The 23,874-nt window shown below is 39.0% G+C and overlaps 1 long non-coding RNA gene across 2 annotated transcripts in view; it reads right to left on the bottom strand.

The window, feature by feature from the left end:
- Positions 1–23,075, bottom strand: part of LOC103693002 (uncharacterized) — a 43,934-nt gene extending 20,859 nt beyond the window's left edge. For both annotated transcript variants that reach the window (XR_010054062.1, XR_593745.4), the window contains exon 1: positions 8,041–23,075. This is a non-coding gene — a long non-coding RNA (uncharacterized LOC103693002). The remainder of the gene's footprint in view (positions 1–8,040) is intronic.
- Positions 23,076–23,874: the final 799 nt, after the last annotated feature.

The following is a 23,874-nucleotide window of genomic DNA, read 5'->3' as shown; positions in this document are numbered from 1 at the left end:
TGTAGCAGGGAATGTCTATGACTCACTTGACTTCCTTTGGATCCCTTTCTCCTAGATGGGCTTCCTTCTCTGGCCTCAGTGAGAGGCTATGCTTAGTTCTGCTGTAATATGATAAGCCAGGGTGATTGAAATCCATGGGGAAGTCCTCCTGTTCTCTGAGTAAAAGAGGAAAAGGGATGCAGAGAGGTGGGCTGTAAGGGTGAAATCTGGAGGAGAGAAAAGTGAGTGCTGTGATTGGGATATAAATTGAATAAGTTGATTGATTAATGAAAAGATCTTTTTGCATTTCCAAAGGACCTGGACACTCACATTTGGGTAGCAAACATCAGTCTGTAATTTAAAGATCCAAGGGCACTAACACTTTCTTCTGGCCTCCATGAACACTGTACTCATTAAGATTTGAATACATCAAATACTTTTATCTAACATTTTGTTAACTATGGATCAAATTTTTTAAAAATCATGAATGGGTAACAGTAACTGTCATGCAAAGGAATGAAAATATGAGTGTAAATCTCCAAAACCCACATAAAATTCCTGCACTTTTGTGCTTATCTGCAATTGCAGAACTCAGAAGCTAGAACAGCTCAGTCTCATAAACTTATACACCATCTGGTCTATGCCAAATACTAAGCTTCTAGTTCAGTAAAAGACTATCTTAAAATAAATAAAACATAGAACAATACAGGAAGTACCCAATATCCTCTTCTGGCCCCTGCACACCAATATATATGTAAGATACCCAACACACACTGAGAATCCTTTGTGCATTATCCAGTAGAATTTGAGAAATAATGTTTTTATTTGGGTGTTATAAGGCAAATATTTAAAAAAATGATTGAATATATTTCTCTCTGCCACATTGTCAAGTTGTGATGTTGAAGTAACAAGGAACTCACAGACTATTATTATTATTATAGCAAATGTGGTACAAATAAAACTCATACCGATCATTCAAGTCCATAGGCCACACAGTGAAGAGACAAACAGACACACACACACACACACACACACACACACACACACACACACACACACACAAATCATCACCAACAACAAAGCAAAAACAAACAAAAACCCCCACCTTATCTTTGTTTTAAAACATACTTTAGTAAGCAAAATAATTTGAAATTTTTCTTTTTTAAAGTCTGATCTGGTTTATTTTTATTTCCAATTACTAAGTAATTCCTTAGAAACAGAAATAAATATCAGAACAATGCCCACAATCTTTCCCAGAATATTTGATTTATACAATTCATTTCTCTTTACTTGTCCAAAGTACTTTATATGATTGTCAAAACACCTTATTAATAGCCTCCTTCAGGGAAAGGACTTCCTTTAGTGAGAAATAAATGGTTAACAGCAAAATTATCTCTTATACACAAAAGTCAAGGTATACTTGTCAGAGGGAAATAAGTGCCAATACTCTCAGATGGAAGCTGTTTTATATGACTTAGGATGCTTAATAGCTCCTTTTGTCCAAGATTATCTTTTACTTCAGTTGTTTAATTTTACATAAATTCTTCCAAAAAGGGATTCATTTTAAATGACAATTCAGTGTAAAAGAAGAAATAATTCTAGTTTTCTGCGACCTTTCATTGTCTATACATTGTAAAGTTTAGTTCAATCATATTTTTCTTTTTTTTTTTTCTTTTCCTGATGGAGCTCAACTGTGGTAAAGGTTGTAATAATGAATGGTGAGACATAAGGGGAACAGAAAGGAAGGGAAACTATATGCAGGAATGTTCTGCACACATTCCTGGCCCAAGAGGAACATGCCTAGATCCCTCAGGACACAGGAACCTAGGAGCAGTCAAGGAGAGAATCCTTCTGGTCTCTGCCTGCTCCCAAAGGTGAAAGCCAGTCACCAGGGGCACTGACATACCTGAGAGCAGAGATAGTGGAGCAAACTGCCTGGAGACCTCAGGACTCAAAAACCGAAGAGCAGTCGGGAGAGGAACCTTCTGGTTTCTTCCTGTGCCTAGAGCTGACACAATCCCACAGCTCACTGTACCCACATTCAACTGGGAGAAAACATGTCTGCAGGACTGTTGATACACAGGCTTACAGGAAAATCAAGCAAATATTAGAGACAGCAAGACCAGCTAACACCAGAGACAACCTGAAGGGCAGAGGCAAGCACAGGAATATAAGCCACAGAAACAAAGACTGCTTGGCATCATCGGAGCCTAGTTCTCCCATCAAAGCAAATAATGGATATTCAAACACATGGGAGGAGCAAGATTTGAATTTAAAATTACATCTCATGATGATGTTAGAGGATTTTTAGAAGGACATAAATAACTCCTGTAATAAAAACACAGGACAACCCAGGTAAACCAGTAGAAGCCTTTAAAGAGGAAACAGAAAAATCCCTTAAAGACTTACAAGAAAATACAACCAAACCCATGAAACAATGAAACAAAATAATCCAGGATCTAAAACTGGAAATAGAAACAATAAAGAAATCACAAAGGGAGAAAACCCTGGAGATAGAAAACCTAGGAAAGAGGTCATTCACAAACATAAGCACCACCAACAGAATATAAGAGATAGAGAGAGAATCTAAGGAGCAGAAGAAACCATAGAACACACTGACACAATCAATAAAGAAAATGTAAAACACGAAAAGCTCCTAACTCAAAGCATCCAGGACATCCAGGACATATGAGAATTTCAAACCTAAGGATAAGAGGTATAAAAGGGAGCAAAGATTCCCAAATTAAAGAGCCAGTAAATAACAAAACTATAGAAGAAAGCTTCTCTAAACAAAAGAAAGAGATGCCCATAATCATACAAGGAGCCTAAAGAACTCCAAATAGAATGGACCAGAAAAGAATTTCCTCTCATCACATAATAGTCAAAACACCAAATGGACAAAAGAAAAAAGAATATTAAAGGCAGTAAGGGAAAAAGGTCAAGTAACATAAAGACAGACCTATCAGAATTATACCAGGCATTTCATCAGAGACCATGAAAGCCAAAAGATCCTGGACAGATATCATACAGACCCTAAGAGAACAAAAAGGCCAGCACAGGCACGTATATCCAGCAAAACTTTCAATTAACATAGATGGAGAAACCAAGATATTCCAAGAAAAAAACAAATTTACACACTTTATTTCCACAAATCAAGCCCTAAAAAGGATAGTAGGTGGAAAACTCCAACATAAGGAGGGAAACTATACCCTAGAAAAAGCAAGAAAGTAATCTTGCAACAAACCCAAAAGAAGAGAGTCACACAAACATAATTACAACAAAATTAACAGAAAACAGCAATCACTATACCATAATAACTTTTAACATCAACGGACTCAACTCTTGAATAAAAAGGCATAGACTAAAATGCTGGATAGGTAAAGAGGAACCAGCATTTTGCTGCACACAGGAAATACACCTCAGTGACAAAGACAGACACTACCACAGAGTAAAAGGCTGGCAAACAATCTCATAATCAAATGGTCTGAAGAAACAAGCTGGAGTATCCATTCTGATATCCAATAAAATTGACATTCAACTAAAAGTTATGAATAAGGGTGAGGAAGAACACTTCATATTCATCAAAGGAAAAATCCACCAAGATGAATTCTCAATCTTGAATAGCTATGTTCTAAATGTAAGAGCACCTACATTCATAAAAGACACCTTATAAAAGACAAAAGCACACATTGAACCTCACACAAAAATAGTGGGAGATTTCAACATCCAACTCTCATCAATGGAAAGATCATGGAAACAGAAACTAAACAGACATAGAGAAACTAACAGAAGTTATGAACCAAAAGGATTTAACAGATATTTATACTACATTTCATCCTAAAACAAAAGAATATACCTTCTCAGAACCAGATGATACCATCTCAAAAATTAACCATATCATCAGTCACAAAACAGGCCTCAACAGATACAAGAAGATGAAAATAATCCCATGCTTCTTATCAGATCACCACGGGCTAAGGCTGATCTTCAATAAGAACAAAAATGACAGAAAGCACACATATACATGGAAGTTCAACAATGCTCTACTTAATGATAATGTGGTAAAGGAAGAAATAAATAAAGAAAGAATTAAAGACTTTTTAGATTTTAATGAAAATGAAGACACAACATACCCAAACTTATGGGACAGAATGATAGCAGTGCTAAGAGGAGAACTCATAACTCAAAGTGCCTTGAAAAAGAAACTGGAGAGAGCATCATACACTAGCAGCTTGACAATACATCTAAAACCTCTAGAACAAAAGGAAGCATAAAAACTCCCAAGAGGAGTAGATGGCAAGAAATACTCAAAGTCGGGGCTAAAAGCAACTAAGTAGAAACAAAAAGACCTGTACAAAGAATCAATAAATTCATGAGAAAATCAACAAGATAGAGAAACCCTTAGCCAGACTTACCAGAGGTGACAGAGAGAGTATCCAAATTAACAAAATCAGAAATGAAAAAGGAGACATCACAAAATGTGAGAAATTTTAAAACATCATCAGATCCTACTACAAAAGACTATATTCAACAAAACTGGAAAATCTAGATGAAATGGACATTTTTCTAGACAGGTATCAGGTACCAAAGTCAAATCAGAATCAGATAAGCCATCTAAATAGTCGGAAAACTCCTAAAGAAGTAGAAGCAATTATTGAAAGTCTCTCAATCAAAAAAAGTCCAGGACCAGAAGGGTTTAGTGAAGAATTCTATCAGACTTTCATAGAAGACCTAATAACAATACAGTCCAAGCTTTTCCACAAATGGAAACAGAAGGAACACTACCCTTTGTGAAGCTACAATTATGCTTATACCTAAACCATACAAACACCCAATAAAGAAAGATAACTTCAGACCAATTTCATGTATGGATATGGACATAAAAATATTCTGTAAAATATTCGGGAACTGAATCAAAGAACACATCAAAAAGATCATCCATCACAAATAAGTAGGCTTCATCCCAGTGATTCAGGAATGGTTCAATATATGGAAATCCATCAACATAATCCAATATTGAAACAAACTCAAAGAAAAAACACATAATCATCTCATTAGACGCTGAGAAAGCATTTGACAAAATTCAAGATCCCTTCATGATAAAAGTCTTGGAAAGATCAGAAATTCAAGGGCTGTACCTAAACTTAATAAATCAATATACAGCAAACCAGCAGCCAACATCAAACTAAATGAAGAGATATTTAAAGCAAGTGCACTAAAGTCAGGCACTAGACAAGGCTACCCACTCTCTCCCTACTTATTAAATATAGTACTTGAAGTCCGAGCCAGAACAATCAGACAAAAAAAGGAGGTCAAATGTATATGAATTAGATATGAAGAAGTCAACATATCACTATTTGCAGATGATATGGTTGCATATTTAAGTGACCCCAAAAGTTCCACCAGATCATTAATAAGACTGATAAACAATTTCAGCAACGTGGCTGGAGATAAATTTAACTTAAATAAATCAGTAGTTTTCATCTACTCAAAGGATAAACAGGAGGTGAAAAAATGAGGAAAATGACACCCTTCGAAATAATTATAAATAACATAAAATACCTCAGTGTGACTCTAACCAATCAAGTATGATCTGTATGGCAAGAATTTCAAGCCTCTGAAGAAACAAATTAAAGATCTCAGATGACAGAAAGTTCTCCCATGCTCATAGATTGGCAATATTAATAAAGTAAAAAGGGCCATTTTGACAAAGGCATTTACAGATTCAATGAAATTCAATTTTTCGTAGAGTTAGAAAGAGCAATTTTCAAATCCATTTGGAATAACAAAATCCCAGGATAGCAAAACTATCCTCAACAACAAAATAATTTTTGGGGAATCACCATCTCTGACATCAAGCTGTATTATAGAGCAATCTGGATAAAAACTGCATGATATTGGTACAGAGACAAGGAGGTAGATATATAGAATAGAATGGAAGACTCAGAAATGAGCCCACACACCTATTTTCACTTGATCTTTGACAAAGAAGATAAAACCATACAGTATAAAAAAGATAGCATTTTCAACAAATGGTAATGGTTCAATTGGAGGTCAGCATGTAGAAGAATGCAAATCAATCCATTCTTATTGCCCTATACAAAGCTCAAGTCCAAATGGATCAATGACATACACATAAAACCAGATACATTCAAACTAGTAGAAGAAAATGTGGGGAAGAGACTCGAACACATGATTACTGGGGAAAATTCCTGAAAAGAAGACAAATGCTTTGTGTTCTTAGATCCAGAATCAACAAATGAGACTTCATAAAATTGCAAAGCTTCTCTAAAGCAAAGGACATTATCATTAGGGCAAAATGGCAACTAACAGATTGCAAAAAGATCCTTACCTATCTGACATCAGATAGATAGTTAATATCCAATATATACAAAAAAACTCAAGAAGTTAGACTCCAGAGAATCAAATAACCCTATTAAAAATGGGGAACAAATCTAAACAAAGAATTCTCTGCTGAGGAATATCCAATGGCTGAGAAGTACCTAAAGAAATGTTCAACATCCTTAGTCATCTGGGAAATCCATATCAAAACAACCCTAAGATTCCACCTGACACGAGTCAGAATTGTTAAGTTAAACAACTCAGGTGATGACAGATGCTGGAGAGGATATGGAGTAAGAGGAACACTCCTCCATTGTTGGTGGGATTTCAAACTCGTACAACCACTCTTGAAATCAGTGTAGAGTTTCCTCAGAAAATTGGATATAGTACTCCTGAGGACCCAGCTATATCACAAAAGATGCTCCAAATATAACTAGGACACATGCTCCATAGCAGTATTATTTACAATAGCATAAGCTGGGAAGAACCCAGTTACCCATCAACAGAGGAATATATACGGAAAATGTGGTATATCTACTCAGCTATCAAAAACAATGACTTTATGAAATTCATAGCCAAATGGATGGAACTAGAAAATATAATCCTGAGTGAGGTAACCCAATCACAAAAGAACGCACATGCTGTGCACTCACTGATAATTCAATATTAGCCCAACAACTCAAGAGCACCCAAGATAAAATCCATAGACCATATGAAGCTCAAGAAGAATGAATAATGTGGAGATGCTTCAGTCCTTCTTAAAGGGGGAACAAAAATATTCATAGTAGGAGATACAGAGATGAAGTTTTTAGCAGAGACAGAAGGAATGTGCATTCAGAGCCTTCCCACCTGGGGATCCAACCCATATACATATAGCCACCAAACCCAAACAATATTGCTGATGCTAAGTAGTGCATGGTGACAGGAGCCTAATAAAGCAGTCTTTTGAGAGACTTTGCCAGATCATGACAAATACAGAGGCGAGCGCTGGCAGCAAAACATTGAACCCAAAATGGGGTCCCCATTTGGAGGAGTTAGAGAAAGGATTGAAGGAGCTGATAGGGCTTGCAACCCCATAAGACTAACAATACCAAGCCACCAGAGCTTCCTAGGGTCTAAACCACTACAAATGGACAGACCCTTGACTACAGCTGCATATTTGGCAGAGGATGGCCTTGTTGGGCACCAATGGGAGGAGAGGCCCTGGTCCTGACAAGGCTAGACATCTAGATACTCCAATGTCAGGGAATGTCAGGACTGTCAGGCAGGAAGGAGTGGGTTTTTGGGGAGGTGTAACACCTCAAAGAAGAAGGATTAGGTGGATGGGATAGGGTGTTTATGGGCAGGGAAACCAGGAAAGGGAATACCCTTTGAAATGTAAATAAAAAATATCTAATAAAAGAAAATAACCTTCATCAACAGGCACAGAGTCTTTCAGAGTTTGTTCTAGGAAGATAAATATCGCTAAAATCATGAACACATTAACTGATTTTGAATTTCCTTTTAAAATATATACATTGTCTCATTGTCAAAAAAATAAATAAATAAAAGTGAAATACTTTTGTCAATCCTCTCTAAAACAGAGATCTGAATCTTACTTGGCATAAAATTCTGCCTAAAAATCTACATAGAAAAGAAACAAAACAAGCCTGAACAGACAGCTTGCTGCCTAGCTGAGTAAGAGAAATGAACAAAGCAAAGATCAATAAAGGAAGTTACCCCAAAATTCTCCTCTGGTCCTTCACATCCACAGGCAAGTACTTAGACTCAATTTCATAGTTTTCATTTTGGTAGCCCAGTCATAGTTAATGTTAGAATATCCTGAACAATGATCCTAGGATTGGTTTTTAAGATTTTTTTTTTATCACCTTCTGTGTACAGCCCAGTTTACTCCCATGGCTTGTATCAAGCAACATAGAGGGCTGATCAAAGATTGATAGGCTCCACCTCTAGACTTTCTAATTTATCAGATCTGGCTGCTGTGGAACCTGAGAACTATCAATTTGAACAGGTTGTAAGTGTGGAAATCATCACACAGAAACACGTCATGTCATAGAGCTGTTCACCTTAAGTGCCAATAGTGAGGTTTACTCTGTTGCTATGCATTGTAATTCTAAATTCTACACTCAAAGTTCTAGGCCTATAATGAATTCTCATATTTACAAGCTTTTTCTGTGCAAATCTTGTTCCTTAATTTAAAACTACAGACAATTACTGGAAGAATTATGAGTAGGTAGGTTTTGAATTATCTGCCTGGGGTGGAGAAAAGGGAGAAGGAAGAACAGATAAAGAGAGTAGAAGAAGCCAGCATGAGGGGAGATGGACCATGATCACATGGTCAGAAGAAAGAGCAAGTAATTGCAGTTCTCTGCTGGGGAGGTAAATAGGTCAGCAGTTAGAAGGGTGGATTAGGAATTATCCTCTGGTAATTGTTAAAGCCAAATAAAAGAACTGTCTCATTTAGGAGTAAGCTAGTAGTTAGTTTAAAATAGTTCTACTACAGTGAAGTATATTTTCTCCTTGGATTTTCTTATTTTTGTGTATCTTGAATAGTGAAAAAGACTACTTCTTAGATTTATCATTTGTGCTGACCCCAAACTGATAATCAAATATCTATTAAAGATGGAATAAAAGAGTATTTTGCCATGCTCACTTAAATCAAATTTAGCACCCATATCAAACAACTCACAATCACAGTTAACGCCAGCTCCAATAAATCCGATACCCCCTTTAGATCTCCTCTGACACTGTACTGTTCCAGTGAGATTTTTGCTACACCACTACACCACTTTGGCTCCTGGTAGATCACATGTGAACACCTGCCCAGGAGCTATTTTTGGATCCTCGAATTAAACACACACACACACACACACACACACACACACACACACACACACACACACACACACAAGGTTACTTTTAAAAATGCCTTAGCTACCTTAAAGGTTGGACATTCTTAAACTTTCCCCTGCTACCCCAGGCCCAATTGGGGAAGTGGCCAGTGGCCACTTACCTGCATTCTCACATTGCTGGTTGGCCTTATTTCCTGTTGCTTCTGAATCTCATCCTTCTAAACAGTCATGGAGATTCTCCAATTCCTCTCTGTGCCCTACCAAGGAAAACTTGCAGTGCTCCTCCTCATGCCAGCTATTGTCTGTTGGCATCTTTATTGACAGATCAAAAGCCAATTAGTCACAAGGACTTTCAGCATCTGGGCATGCAGATTCCTGATTGAATCAAAGCTCTAAAACCAGTCTGTAACACTTCTTTCATATACACAAACCACCGCCACTTGCATAATTTAAAAATACATAATAAATTTTAAAAAGAAGAGATGAAGCTAATGGTTCCTAGTTCTAAAGGATATTTTTATTTGAAATCTGTTTTGATAGCTACCCAGTGGGCATTACTATTGTCTTTACTGTAAAGTTAGCAGAAAACTATTTTCAGGGAAAAAATGGTGACAACTGAGGCCTTATTTGAGGTACAGTATATTATACTTGTTGTTTGGTGTAATTATTGATAGTATCCTCTTATTCTCAAAGGGGGGTGCCTTAGACCACAAAGAATATGCTAGTACTCTTTTCCTCAGTACTTGAAACATTATGAAAATGATTTATCTAGAGATAAATTTTAATCTACACAGTAAGAATTTCTTACTGTGAGTATAAGAAACAAAAAAATTCCAAGAATGTAAGGCTTTGGAGAAATGTGCTTCCAAGTTATATCAAAGCCATTGGCATTATAAAGTATTTGCTTTTCTCCCTGTAGGGTTCCAGGCAATTGAATCATTTACCTAATTACACCTGCCCAGTGCCCCACCCCCAAAATTCCACAAAAACTATTTCATAGAAACAATGTCCATAAAGTCATGTCAAGATTCCAAAGTAAAATGGTTAAAATACCCAATTCTCCCATCTTTTTTTGTTTTATGTTTTTTTTTGTTTTTTGTTTGTTTGTTTGTGGGTTGTTTTGTGTGGGTGTGGGTGTGGGTGTAGGTGTGAGTGATTCTTTGTTCTGAGACACTTATAAAGCCCACTGTACTCTACAAGTGTTGCTTCTCCTTTTTTAGCTGCTTGCTAGATCACAAAAGGGTGCCACCACATTGTCTTTAGCATCTGCTTTAAATGTGAACACTTCTCTGATGCACCCACACCTCCTGCCTCAGGCAGTATTTCTCCTAACAGCACTGAACTCTCCCCTTTTAGACCAAGATAGATTCAAATTCACAGGCTTATGAGAAAAGAAAGAAAGAAAGAAAGAAAGAAAGAAAGAAAGAAAGAAAGGAAGAAAGGAAGGAAGGAAGGAAGGAAGGAAGGAAGAAAGAAAGAAAGGAAGAAAGGAAGAAAGAAAGAAAATAGAAAGGCATCAGAGAAAGGGAGAAGAGTACAAGCATAAAGAGAAATTAAAGTTGGACTAAGTTCTCTCTCTCTCTCTCTCTTTTCATCTTTATTAACTTGGGTATTTCTTTTTTTTTTCTTTTTATTGGATATTTTCTTTATTTACATTTTGAATGTTATCCTGTTTCCTGGTTTCCCCTCTGGAAATCCCCATCCTCCCTCCCCCTGCTTCTATAAGGGTGCTTCCTCACCCACCTACCCACTCTTTCCCGCCTCCCTGCCCTGGCAGCATTCCCCTCACTGGAGCATCAAGCCCTCACATGACCAAGGAACTCTCCTCCCATTGATGCCCAACAAGGCCATCCTCCATTACATATGCAGCTCGATCCATGGGTCACTCCATGTATACTCTTTGGTTGGTGGTTTAGTCCCTGGGACTCTGGGGTGTCTGGTTGGTTGATATTGCTGTTTTTCCTGTGGGGCTGAAAGAGCGTACCCCAAAACGGGGAGCCGCGTCTCTCGCTCCAATCGCGGGGTGGGGTGCCCCCAGGAATCACGAGTAGCCATTCTTGATGTAAAAGCACGAGGTAGCTTTATTTACGAGATTCTGGGTCTTAGGGGGATCCCAGGTCGACACGCATCTCACACAGGAGACAGAGGAATCGACCCCGAGCTTCCAAACTCGGGGGTTTATATAGGGGAGGTAAGGGGCATTCGCGCAGTTACACATGATTGGTCAATTCAAAAGGTGCACGGTTACTTTCGGCGCGAAATGACATCAGCAAGGAGTATGTGTTATCTAGCAGCTCGGCAGGCAGTTAGAGTGGCTCATCTCACTCAGGGGGGTGAAGGAAGGGGAGGGGGTGGCTACGGATGGTCAGTGTCCTTGGGGCTGATAGCTGGTTTGGCAAGTCCTATCTCTGGCTCTCCCTCAGGCACGTCCGGCCCTGCACATCCGGACTCTGACAATGAGCAACCTTTATGAAACTCTAGTTCTGCACATTCGGGCTCTGACAATGAGTAACCTTTATGAAACTCTAGTTCTACATTCCCCACTTCTTTTTTGTTAATAGTTCTAATCTTAGAACTTCATGGAGAACTCAGCTTCATCTAGCATAACAGCTTGGTATTGTTGTCTTAACATGAGGATTCTAATCTGGACACTATCCAAGCCTAAACACCAAGGTCATGACTAGCTTTTAGAACTTCTAAGCTTATACAGACTGTGATCCCTGAGGCACAGTCCCAAGAAGTATTAAGAGTACTAACATATGTAATGTTACATCATTTGTAATGGAAATCAAGCCTATCCCCACACCTATCTTGATAGAACCCAGGACAAACATGACTGAATTTCCCTCTAGGTCCCAGCTCTCAGCCCCAACAGCTAGTACACGGCTGGTGAGGGCTGAGAATTGACAACTGTCAGGGTGGTCAGCAGCACCAGGTACAGTCCTTTCCAGCGAGGCTCGAGTGTCTGGGCTCAGTGTAGCTACAGTCTCCTGGAACTGATGACCGATGAGATGTCTCAGGGGTCTCCGCAGCATAGGCTGCTGTCAGCTGTGAGCAGATTTCTTTCTGTATCACCTGTAGGTCTTTTAGCCTGGCACACAAATCATTATTACTATGGCACTATGACATGTTAGTTCAGTAACATCATCTAATACAGTCAGGGGGTGGGGGCTGGGGCCCCATATAAGATCTCAAAGGGGGTAAGGCTGAATCTGGAAGGGGTATTTCTTGCTCTGAAGAGAGCAAGAAGGAAGGAGTGCCACCCAGTCTGTGCCAGTCTCCATGGTCAATTTGTTCAGGGTCTCTTTTAGAGTTTTATTTATTTACTCTACCTGTCTTTCATGAACTTTGAGGTCTGTAAATACAATGTAATTTTTAATTGACCTCTAAATACTTGGCCACACCCTGGCTTACCTTGGCAACGAAAGTAGGGCCTTTGTCTGACCAGATTACCTTGGGCATTCCAAATCGGGGGAAGATTTCTTCCAGTATCTTCTTGATGATTGCAGAGGCCGTCTCTCATTTGGTGAGGAAAGCTTCTATCTATTCCTGAAAAATTACCTACAAGCACTAGGAGATACTTGTGATTATATTTTTCTGGTTTTATCTCAGTGAAGTTCACTTCGACTTTTCACTAAATTCTCTAGGTCTCTTTTCCCTGTTTGCTTGCTAAGCATTCACTTATTGACATACCTTATACTTTCTATTGTCTCTCTGGCTAAAATCTTAAAGTCTGTTACATACACCTTAACTACTTGGACAAACTTCTTATCTCCTAAATGAGTCCATTTCTGTATTTGGCAAAATGAGTCTTTTTCCCCCCCCTCTGGGGAGTATAGCTTTCCCCTCAAGTGTGCCATTGTCTTTTTTTTTTTTTTTCATTGAAGCAATTTGGGCCTTTTCTTCTGTTGTACATTCTAAGTGAGGCCATTCCTTAGTCCAATCCCAGTTCCCAGTGGCTGTCTCTTGCAGGCCTGTAACCAGGATAGGCTCCTGCATAGCCATTTCCCAAGTCACTTTATCTGCTTTGTTACTGTCCAGTGCCACTGAATCTCTTCCCTCCTGATATCCTGAGCAATGAATAGTACTCACAGTTGCTGGCTTCACTAGGGCATCCAAGAGATGGCAAAGGCATCTGCAGCACTGATGTACTGGGGGGTTGAGGTTCAGCCATCCCAGATGACATTATGTTGTCCACCATGGCAACACCCACTTATCTCTGACCTTCATGAAGAGAACTGTTCCCATCTGTAGACAAGGTAGCCTCGGCTTTCAGCAGAGGTCAATCAACCAGTCGCAGAGTTCTTTCCTCCACCCATGGGCTTCTGCCAGTGCTTGAAACTCATGCTGTGGTGCCTCCAGGTCCGGATTGGGCAGCAAGGTGACCAGATTGTCCCCAACCGGTGGAGAATCTAGTCCATGGCAGCTGACCAGTGGTCCCATCTTTTGGGACACTCTATTCAAAGGCAAAACATCAGCCACTCTATCACAGTTTAAGTCCTGGATTGGGTGATAATTGTTAGTGCTCAGCTGGCAGGAATGATATGTTCCAGGCAGAACAGCACTAAGCCACACATCTCCCAGCATCAGGTACTGGTGCACTGAGACAGGTCTTAAGCTCCACATACACAGTCTTTAGATATGCATACACATGGCCTCACCCAGTCATTTTAGCCCACGCAAGACATTTTGGAGAGCAATTTTCTCATGAGCAAGGGATAGGGGCAGTCAGAGATGATCATGAAATAGTGGGTGGGTTACCAGGCCCACGCCAAGGTCCACTGTTCTTCAGGCAGTCCATAAGTATTGTTCGTTGCCAGTAGCCCCTTGCACTCAAGGTCTTTGGATATTGGCCCACTGGGGGGGTGGGGGGCATAGGAGCACAGAGCATTGGGTCCCTGTATCCACACTTCCCTTCTATCTCTGTACATAGCCAACACTCTAGGACCAAGAAGCTCTCCAGTGGCCCCTCTTGTTCTTTCTTGGGCAGTCCCCGACCCAGTGTCCTTTTTCTTTGCATTAGGCACACTGATCTTTAGCGAGGAATTCTCTTCTGTTGCCAGGTACTATCTTCCTAGGTTCCCTAACTACTGCGGCCAGTATATGTTCCTCTCTTGTCTTTTATCTCTCTTTAGCTCTCTAACTTCCTCTTCTTTTTGTCTCTTTTCTTCCCTAGCTTCCTGCTCTTTTTATCCTCTTTCTTTCTTTTTTTCAATCTCTCTGTCTGCACCTTCTTCTACAGCTATTTTTCTCTGCAACTTACATTAACTCTCTCAGTGACTTAGCTTAACCTTTCAAGTTTCTGTAACTTTCTCTTCATATCCTTTCCTTATCTTAGCCAATTGGTGGGGCATTTTCCAGCCCCTCAGAGACCCACCCTTGGAGCCTGGCGGCAGACCTGGAGCACTCCCTACCTTCAGGCGTCTGAAGAGAGCAGGCAGAAGTGAGGGCCTTCTATCCATGTTGGAACCTTTTTTTCTGGCCTCTAGTAGGATTCCGTCTTTCCTCGGTGGTAAAGAAGACCTGTAACAGTTACTAACAAGCATCTCAAATGGGATGGTGAGAAAACAAGAGAATCTTGAGAATAGAGGTCTACTGAAGAGGGCAAACAGCACTTAATCACACAGCTAAACCAGGAGGCCTTTCTTGGAATGAAAAGGCCATTGTACAAATAAGCACAAGCTTTGTCTATGAAACAGAAAGGTGAGCAGAGAGGCAGCCGATCTGTTATCGACTATCTCTCTAGACTTAGATTTTCCCTCAAGGAGCATCTCTCTTCAGTGTCATCTCCGTGGCTTTGTCTCTCAAGAGAACTAGCCTCCAAATGACACTAGGCTTTTAGTAACAACTAATAACAAAAGGATGGAGAGATGGTTAGAACCTGGTTGCTAGATGCCAGGTGGCTGACAAAAGAATCGTACCCAGTTCACCTGTGGCTATCAGGACCTCAGTAGTAGCCCTTTCCCAAACTGTCTCACTGGGTTTAAAAGGCCCATGGAAAAGAAAACATTAATCCTGACCTTGGCCACCACCAAAGCCTGAATTCTAAATCTTGACTGGCAAAACAAAACAAAGTTCTTTACAGCTCGTTGTAGATTCTTTGAAACTATTTTAGGGGCTCTTTTTGTCCCCCAACCCGGGGCATTTTGACCATAGGGGCAGGAACTGGCTGCTGTGGGAATAGGACCAAAGGCACTCTCCATGTTAATGATGACCAACGAGAAAAGTAATTTAGTGCTGGAGACTGACTCCTCCCTTGGAATAAAGACAGAAGATAAGGCAGGCTTCCTTAAAGAACTTCTCTAAATGAGCGCTCTCCTTCTGTGAGCAAATGTCAGAAATTCCTTTCTTGTTCTTCTTTTCCTTATAGTCCTCTCCCACCTAGCTCTCAGCCTTTTTAGATCATTCTTCCTTCCTGTAGCATTTCTAACACAGCCTGTCCTTTTTTTTTTTTTATAGCCTGTTGACAACATTTCTGATCTTTTTGGCAGCTATGCACTAAGTGTCAAACCGGCTGAAACTCCGCCTTTAAGATTCCTTACTCCCAGGGCTGGGGATTTAGCTTAGTGGTAGAGCGCTTACCTAGGAAGTGCAAGGCCCTGGGTTTGGTCCCCAGCTCCGAAAAAAAGAACCAAAAAAAAAAAAAAAAGATTCCTTACTCCCAAGCAAAATTTAAATCTTCCCCAGCTTATCACAGCTGGCTGCGAGCACAAGCACAGATAAAACACCGTTTTAAAAATTAACTTTGGCTATCAACCAACACACCGCCACTAGAGCGGGGTCCATAAGATTAAGTTTCTTAGAACCATCTGATTTTACCTCCCAACAGAATTCCAGAGTATCCCCTTGCCCTAACATCCATCCAATGGTCCACCATCAAAGACAAAGGGGTTATCACAGTCAGATCTTTTTGACTGCTAGTTGCCGGGTCCTCCCGACAAAGGCTGGCTCGCGGAACGTCTCTCATGCGTCCCAGAGCCTGCACGATTGGGGCATCCCCCGGTGTGCTTTCTAAAAAGGAAAAAAGAAAGAAAAAGACTATTCGGAGTAGGAATCCTTCATCTACTCACAGGCGCCATTTTGGGGTGGGGAACCTTCTTCCACCCATGCACAGGGCAGGAATCCTCCTTCTACCCCGACAGAGCACTCCCAAGCTAGCTTTCTACGGGGTGGGGAACCTTCTTCCACCCATGCACAGGGCAGGAAACCTTCTGCCCAGACAGTGCACTAAGACTCTTGTGCACAGGGCAGGAATCCTTCTTCTGCCCAGACAGTGCACCAAGACACTAAACCGGTACCAAAAAACACAGACTATAGGACTTAATTCACACACACACACACACACACACACACACACACACACACACACACGCACACATTCAGCGGCCGCTTTCCAGCACTCACACTTACGTACCTCCAAGTGGCATTCGGGGTTCCGGGGGGTCACACTCCGATCCCGGACGAGCCGCCAAACGAAAGAGCGTACCCCAAAACGGGGAGCCGTGTCTCTCGCTCCGATCATGGGGTGGGGTGCCCCCAGGAATCACGAGTAGCCATTCTTGATGTAACAGCAAGAGGTAGCTTTTATTAACGAGATCCCGGGTCTTAGCGGGATCCCGGGTCGACACGTATCTCACACAGGAGACAGAGGAATCGACCCCGAGCTTCCAAACTCGGGGGTTTATATAGGGGAGGTAAGGGGCATTCGCGCGGTTACACATGATTGGTCAATTCAAAAGGTGCACGGTTACTTTCAGCGCGAAATGACATCAGCAAGGAGTATGTGTTATCTAGCAGCTCGGCACTAGGGTGGCTCATCTCACTCAGGGGGGTGAAGGAAGGGGAGGGGGTGGCTACAGATGGTCAGTGTCCTTGGGGCTGATAGCTGGTTTGGCAAGTCCTATCTCTGGCTCTCCCTCAGGCACGTCCGGCCCTGCACATCCGGACTCTGACAATGAGCAACTTTTATGAAACTCTAGTTCTGCACATTCGGGCTCTGACAATGAGTAACCTTTATGAAACTCTAGTTCTACATTCCCCACTTCTTTTTTTGTTAATAGTTCTAATCTTAGAACTTCATGGAGAACTCAGCTTCATCTAGATGTTTCACTTGCTTGGTTAAAGTCACACCAAGGTATTTTATGTTATTTGGGACTATTATGAACGTTGTGGTTTCCCTAATTTCTTTCTCAGCTTGTTTCTCTCTTTTGTAGAGGAAGGCTACTGATTTATTTGAGTTAGTTTTATACCCAGCCAATTTGCTGAAGGTGTTTATCAGGTTTAGTAGTTCTCTGGACAAACTTTTGGGATCACTTAAATACACTATCATACCATCTGCAAATAGTGATATTTTGACTTCTTCTTTTCCAAACTGTATCCCATTGATCTCCTTTTGTTGTCTGATTGCTCTGGCTAGAACTTCAAGAACTATATTGAATAAGAGTGGGCAGCCTTGTCTAGTCTCTGATAATAGTGAGATTGCTTTAAATTTCTCTCCATTTAGTTTAATACTAGCTATTGATTTGCTGTATATGACTTTTATTATGTTTATGTATCTGCCTTGAATTTCTATTCTTTCCAGGACTTTTATCATGAAGGGGTGTTGATTTTTGTCAAATGCTTTCTCAGCATCTAATGAAATGATCATGTGGTTTTTACTTTTCAGTTTGTTTATATAGTGGATTACGTTGATGGTTTTCCATATATTAAACCATCCCTGCATACCTGAATGAAGCCTACTTGATCATTATGGATGATTGTTTTGATGTCCTCTTGGATTCGGTTTGCCAGAATTTTATTGAGTATTTTCGTGTCGATATTCATAAGGAAATTGGTCTGAAGTTCTCTTTCTTTGTTGGGTCTTTGTGTGGTTTAGGTATAAATGTAATTGTGGCTTCATAGAAATAATTTGGTAGCACTCAATCCGTTTCAATTTGTGGAATAATTTGGATATTATTGGTATGAGGTCTTCTATGAAGGTCTGATAGAATTCTGTACTGAACCCATCTGGACCTGGGCTCCTTTTGGTTGGGAGACCTTTAATAACTGCTTCTATTTCTTTAGGAGTTATGGGGTTTTTAAATGGTTTATCTGTTCCTGATTTAACTTTGGTACCTGGTATCTGCCTAGGAAATTGTCCATTTCCTCCATAATTTCAAGTTTTGTTGAATGTAGGCTTTTGTAGTAGGATCTAATGATTTTCTTTGAACTTCCTCTGATTCTGTAGTTATGTGTCCCTTCTCCTTTCTGATTTTGGACACACTCTCTGTGTCCTCTTATTAGTCTGGCTAAGGGTTTATCTATCTTGTTGATTTTCTCAAAGAAACAGCTTTTGGTTCTTTTGATTCTTTGTTTAGTCCTTTTTGTTTCTACTTGGTTGATTTTGCTCTGAGTTTGATTATTTCCTGCCTTCTACTCCTCCTGGGTGTATTTGCTTCTTTTTATTCTAGAGCTTCCAGGTGTGCTTTCAAGATGATGATATATGCTCTCGCCTGTTCCTTTCTGCAGGCACTCAGAGCTATGAATTTTCCTCTTAGCACAGTTTTCATTGTGTCCCATAAGTTTGTGTATGTTGTACCTTCATTTTCATTAAATTTTAAGAAGTCTTTAATTTCTTTCTTCATTTCTTCCTTGACCAGGTTATCATTGAGTAGAGTATTGTTCAACTTCCCTGTATATGTAAGCATTCTTCCCTTATTGTTATTGAAGACCAGCTTTAGCCCGTGGTGGTCTGATAGGAGGAATGGGATTATCTCTATATTTCTGTATCTGTTGAGGCCTGTTTTATGTCTGATTATATGGTCATTATTTTGGAGAAAGTACTATGAGGTGGTGAGAAGAAGGTATATCCTTTTGTTTTAGGATAGAATGTTCTATAAATTCTGTTAAGTCCATTTGGTTCATGACTTCTCTTAGTCTGTCTATGTCTCTGCTTAATTTCTGTTTCCATGATCTGTCCTTTGGTGAGAGTGGTGTGTTGAAATCTCCTACTATTTTTTTTTTTTTGGTGAGGTGCAATGTGTGCTTTGAGCTTTAGTAATGTTTCTTTTATGTATGTAGGTGTCCTTTTATTTGGAGCACAGATATCGAGGATTGAGAGTTCATTTTGGTGGATTTTTCCTTTGATGAATATTAAGTGTCCTTCCTTATCTTTTTTGATGACTTTCGTTGAAAATCGATTTTATTAGATATTAGAATGGCTACTCCAGCTTGCTTCTTCAGACCATTTGCTTGGAAAGTTGTTTTCCAAGCTTTCACTCTGAGGTAGTGTCTGTCTTTGTCTCTGAGGTGTGTTTCTTGTAGGCAGCAGAATGCAGGGTCCTCTTTGCGTATCCAGCTTGTTAATCTTTGTCTTTTTATTGGATAATTGAGTCTATTGATGTTGAGGAATATTAAGGGATAGTGGTTGTTGTTTCCTGCTTTTTTCGTATTTGGATGTGAGATTATGTTTGTGTGCTTTGATTCTCTTTGTTTTGTTGCTAAGACGATTAGTTTATTGCTTTTTCTAGGGTGTAGCTTGCCTCCTTATGTTGGGGTTTACCATTTATTATCCTTTGTAGGACTGGCTTTGTAGAAAGATATTGTATAAATTTGGTTTTTGTCATGGAATATCTTGGTTTCTCCATCTATGTTAATTGAGAATTTTGCTGGATACTGTAACCTGGCCTAGCATTTGTGTTCTCTTAAGGTCTGTATGACATTAGTCCAAGATCTTCTGGCTCTCATAGTCTCTGGTGAGAAGTCTGGTGTAAATCTGATAGGTCTAAATTCTTTCTTCTCTCTCTCTCTCTCTCTCTCTCTCTCTCTCTCTTCCTCTCTCTCTTATTCATTCTCATTCAGTCAGTTATTTATTTATCTTTTTATTTATTTATATCTGAACAACAGCCTTCTCTTTTTCACCTTTACCCAACAAGTTGACCCACATACACTTTCCCTCTTCCCTTGCCATTCTGGTCCCCCATATGGTCTTTCTCTGTTTCTGTTCAGAAAATGCCAGGATTCCCATGGGTGTCAACCAGCTATGGCATATTAAAGTGTCACCTATTCTTCTTTTAAGTGTAGAGTGGGAAACTCAGTAGGAAGAACAGGTTCCAAAAGCAGGCAAGAATATCAGAGAGCCCTTTATTCCATTGTTAGGAGTTTTTTTTTTTTTTTTTTAAAGATCTAACATATATGCAGATGACCTGGGTCAGTTTCATGCAGGCTTCCTGGTTGTTGGTACAGTCACTTTCAGCTCCTATGAGAACAGGTTAGTTGATTATTGTATTGTCTTTGACCCTTCTGGTTCCTATAATTGATCTTCCTCTTCTATAGGATTCCCGAAGCTCTGCCTAATTTTGGCCCAGTTCTATGCATCTGTTTCTATCCGTAGCTAGTTGAAGCCTCTCTGATGTCAATGGACTCGACATCATTTGTGTATGTTTGATTTGGTTACATATATGCCACATGTATGCAGATACTGGAAGCAGATGACAGATTTCCTAGAACTGGTGTTATAGAGGATTGGAAGCTCCCACATGGGTTCTGGAAATGAAACCACAGCCCTCTGTAAGACTAGCAAATATTATTAGCTACTGAGTCATGTCTCTAGCCTCAAAAAAAGTCTTATTTTTAATTTAATAATATTTCTAAAATATAAGCCTTTTCTCAAAAAGTTTCTGATAATATGGGTGAAAAATTAAATAAGGCTTTCATAAAGTATTTCTATTATAAAACTATATTGGGATATTTAAGAAAAAAAGCACTTATTTTTTAAACTAATATCTCATCAATAAAACATAGTGTTAGAAGATTAAGGCCCTTATAAAAAGGTCAAACAGGAAATGGCATGACTGTTTACTTTTGTAATAAACTGAGATCAAAACAAATTTATCAGTGCAAAGAGTTCAATTCAAAGCAGAGAGCAAAATGAAACAGAAAGTTTCAAAATGGTAAAAATGGTCTTGGGTGACAGGTTGTGCTATTTTGAGAATGAGAATTCTTATCTTTCTGTCATGTTTCAATTCAATCCCCTACCATTAAACATGGTAATATTGTTTTATTTTGCTTTATATTATTAGTGAGCATGCATTTGGACTTGTCAGCAAATAGATGTGATATAAAAACATCCAGCTGTGTTATATAGGACATATTTTAAGAGATAATAAAGAAAGGAAAATCAGTCTCTTTTTGACTTGTTTCTCTAAGGCTTTGCATGTATTTTAAAACCATTTTCTTTCTTTGTTTTAAACCCCAGTTAAAAAATTAGTATAGTTTCTTTTATAAGTAAAATAGGTATTATATATTTCTAATCCTTACAAATGATATTTTTCATAAATCCTATATTTTAATCTCTATTTAATTCTGAAGGCACAAAAAGAACTTAGAGAAAAGACTAACTGATTTTTACAAATACATATAATAGAATCTTGATGATAATAGAATTTAAGAATTTGGAAAGTATTTTGTTATTATTAATTCCTTTATGTATGAAGTCCTTTAACATTATATGGTATAGAACATTGCTCAGTGATTAAGAGCACTGGCTTCTCTTCAGAAGGACCAATTTTAATTGTGCCACCTTCATGGAGGCTCACAACCATTTGAATGCCAGTTCTGGGGGATCCACTACCTTTTTCTGACCTCCCCAATACCAGGTAGGCAAATAGTAATACATGCAGTAAAACATACCCACACCTATAGAGTTAACTAAAAATTAAAATGTAAATCAATTAAATAAAAGTGAAACTTAGATTAAATAATTTTTAACCAACTTGAATATCCTCACAGCTTATGATCCATTAATCGACAAGGAGATTCTCAGCTCCTTTATCTCTAGTCAGAATTGTCACCCACACCCAACTTCTATTGCCTTTGTTCTGAATGTGAGGGTGGCTTATGATTAATTTTAATAAAGTTTAGTTAACTGAGATTAATTAACTGAGATTAATTAAATTAAATTTGATTGCCTACTGTCACTTTATGAAAAGCTCTGAGAGAAAAGTATACAATAAATGCCAACTGTTGAGTAGAAGAGTTGTAAAAATAGAAGTCTGTGACTGTGGAGATAGCTGGTAGATTGTCAACTCCTGTGATCCTTGTGACAAAAGACAAAGACAAGGTGTCTCTGTAAGGCTATATTTGTCCTAATCATAACCTGTGGGTTCACTTTCAATGCTTTGCTTCAATGATTAAAGTGGAGAGCAATCAAGAAATGACATAATATCCGCTTAGCTTTAGGCCTCTTGGTGCCCTGTGACCCTGTGGACACATATTCATATATACCACACAGAGAGACACATACAAAAATATGCGAATCAGGTTGATGTATTCAGCTACTTACAAAATTCATATATATATGCGTACACACACACACACACACACACACACACACACAGACACACACACACACACACAGGAACTAGCCATCATTGGTCATTAATATTTCTCAATATCAGTGGATTCAATTCACCAATAGAAAGATGCAGGATAGCAGATTGGATATGTAAACCAGATCCATCATTCTGCTGCATACAAGAAACACACACCAGCATCAAAGACAGACACTACCTCAGATTAAAAGGCTACAAAGGGGTATTACAAGCAAATGGACCCAAGAAAGTACCTGGAATAGCCATTCTAATATCTAGTAAAATAGAGTTTCAACCAAAAGTAATCAAAAAGAGATGGAGAAGGATACTTCCTATTTATCAAAGAAAAAAAATCCACAAAGATGGTATCTAAATTCTGCGCATCCATGCCCCAAATGTAAAGATACTCACATTGGTGAAAGAAATATTACTACAGCTCAAATCACATATTCAAACCAACACAATAATAATTGTGGACTTCAACCTACTCTCACTAAGAGATAGGTTATGGAACAGAAAGTAAACAGAGAAACTAACCTTTGTTATGAACCAAATGGATTTAACAGATATCTAAAGAACACTTCATGCCAAATATATATATATATATATATATATATATATATATATATATATATATATATATACACCTTCTTCTCTGGACTTCATGGAACGTTTTCCAAAATTGACTATATAATGGAGCACAAGAAGATTGAAAAACACCTTCCATTTTGTCAGATCACCGTGGATTATAGCTGGACTTCAACAACAATAGAAACAAGAGAAAGCACACATACTCATAGAAACTGAACAACTCTATTTTCAGTGATCACTTGATCAGTGAAAAATAAAGAAATTAAAGAACACTGTATGTTATTAATTCCTGTTTATTTGAAACTGTAGGCATTTTCCACATTTTCATCTTAGTCTGAAAATACTCTAAAAAAATACACAGGCTATATAGTTTGAATAACAGAGGGATATGCCTAACATTGTTCAGGTGGCTAAAAGTGTGCAACTGCCCAATATATATCATTTCACATTTCTATTCTGGCTTTCGGATAGCTACCTCATGATGTGTTTGAGTGGCTGTGTCTTTCATGAAATGTGCTGTCTCTACTTAAAGCGCACCAGTTCATCAGACTAAGACTCTATGGTGATGATGTAACTTAACATTTAATACCTCCTCAAAAGCCCTTTTTCCAAACAACCGTAATGAGACCAGAAAGTCAATCTGTGAATGGGATTTGATATAATTAGATACAGACTATCTTTTTTATTTTATCTTCCTTATTTGAGAAAATGGCCCTCAAGTATGTTTTTTTTCCTAAATCTTGAGATGTATTTTCCTTATT

This window comes from Rattus norvegicus, chromosome 8, assembly GCF_036323735.1.
Source record: "Rattus norvegicus strain BN/NHsdMcwi chromosome 8, GRCr8, whole genome shotgun sequence".
Taxonomy (NCBI): domain Eukaryota; kingdom Metazoa; phylum Chordata; class Mammalia; order Rodentia; family Muridae; genus Rattus; species Rattus norvegicus.
Note: the sequence above shows the minus strand (reverse complement) of the source record. Positions and strands in the feature narration are given on the sequence as shown.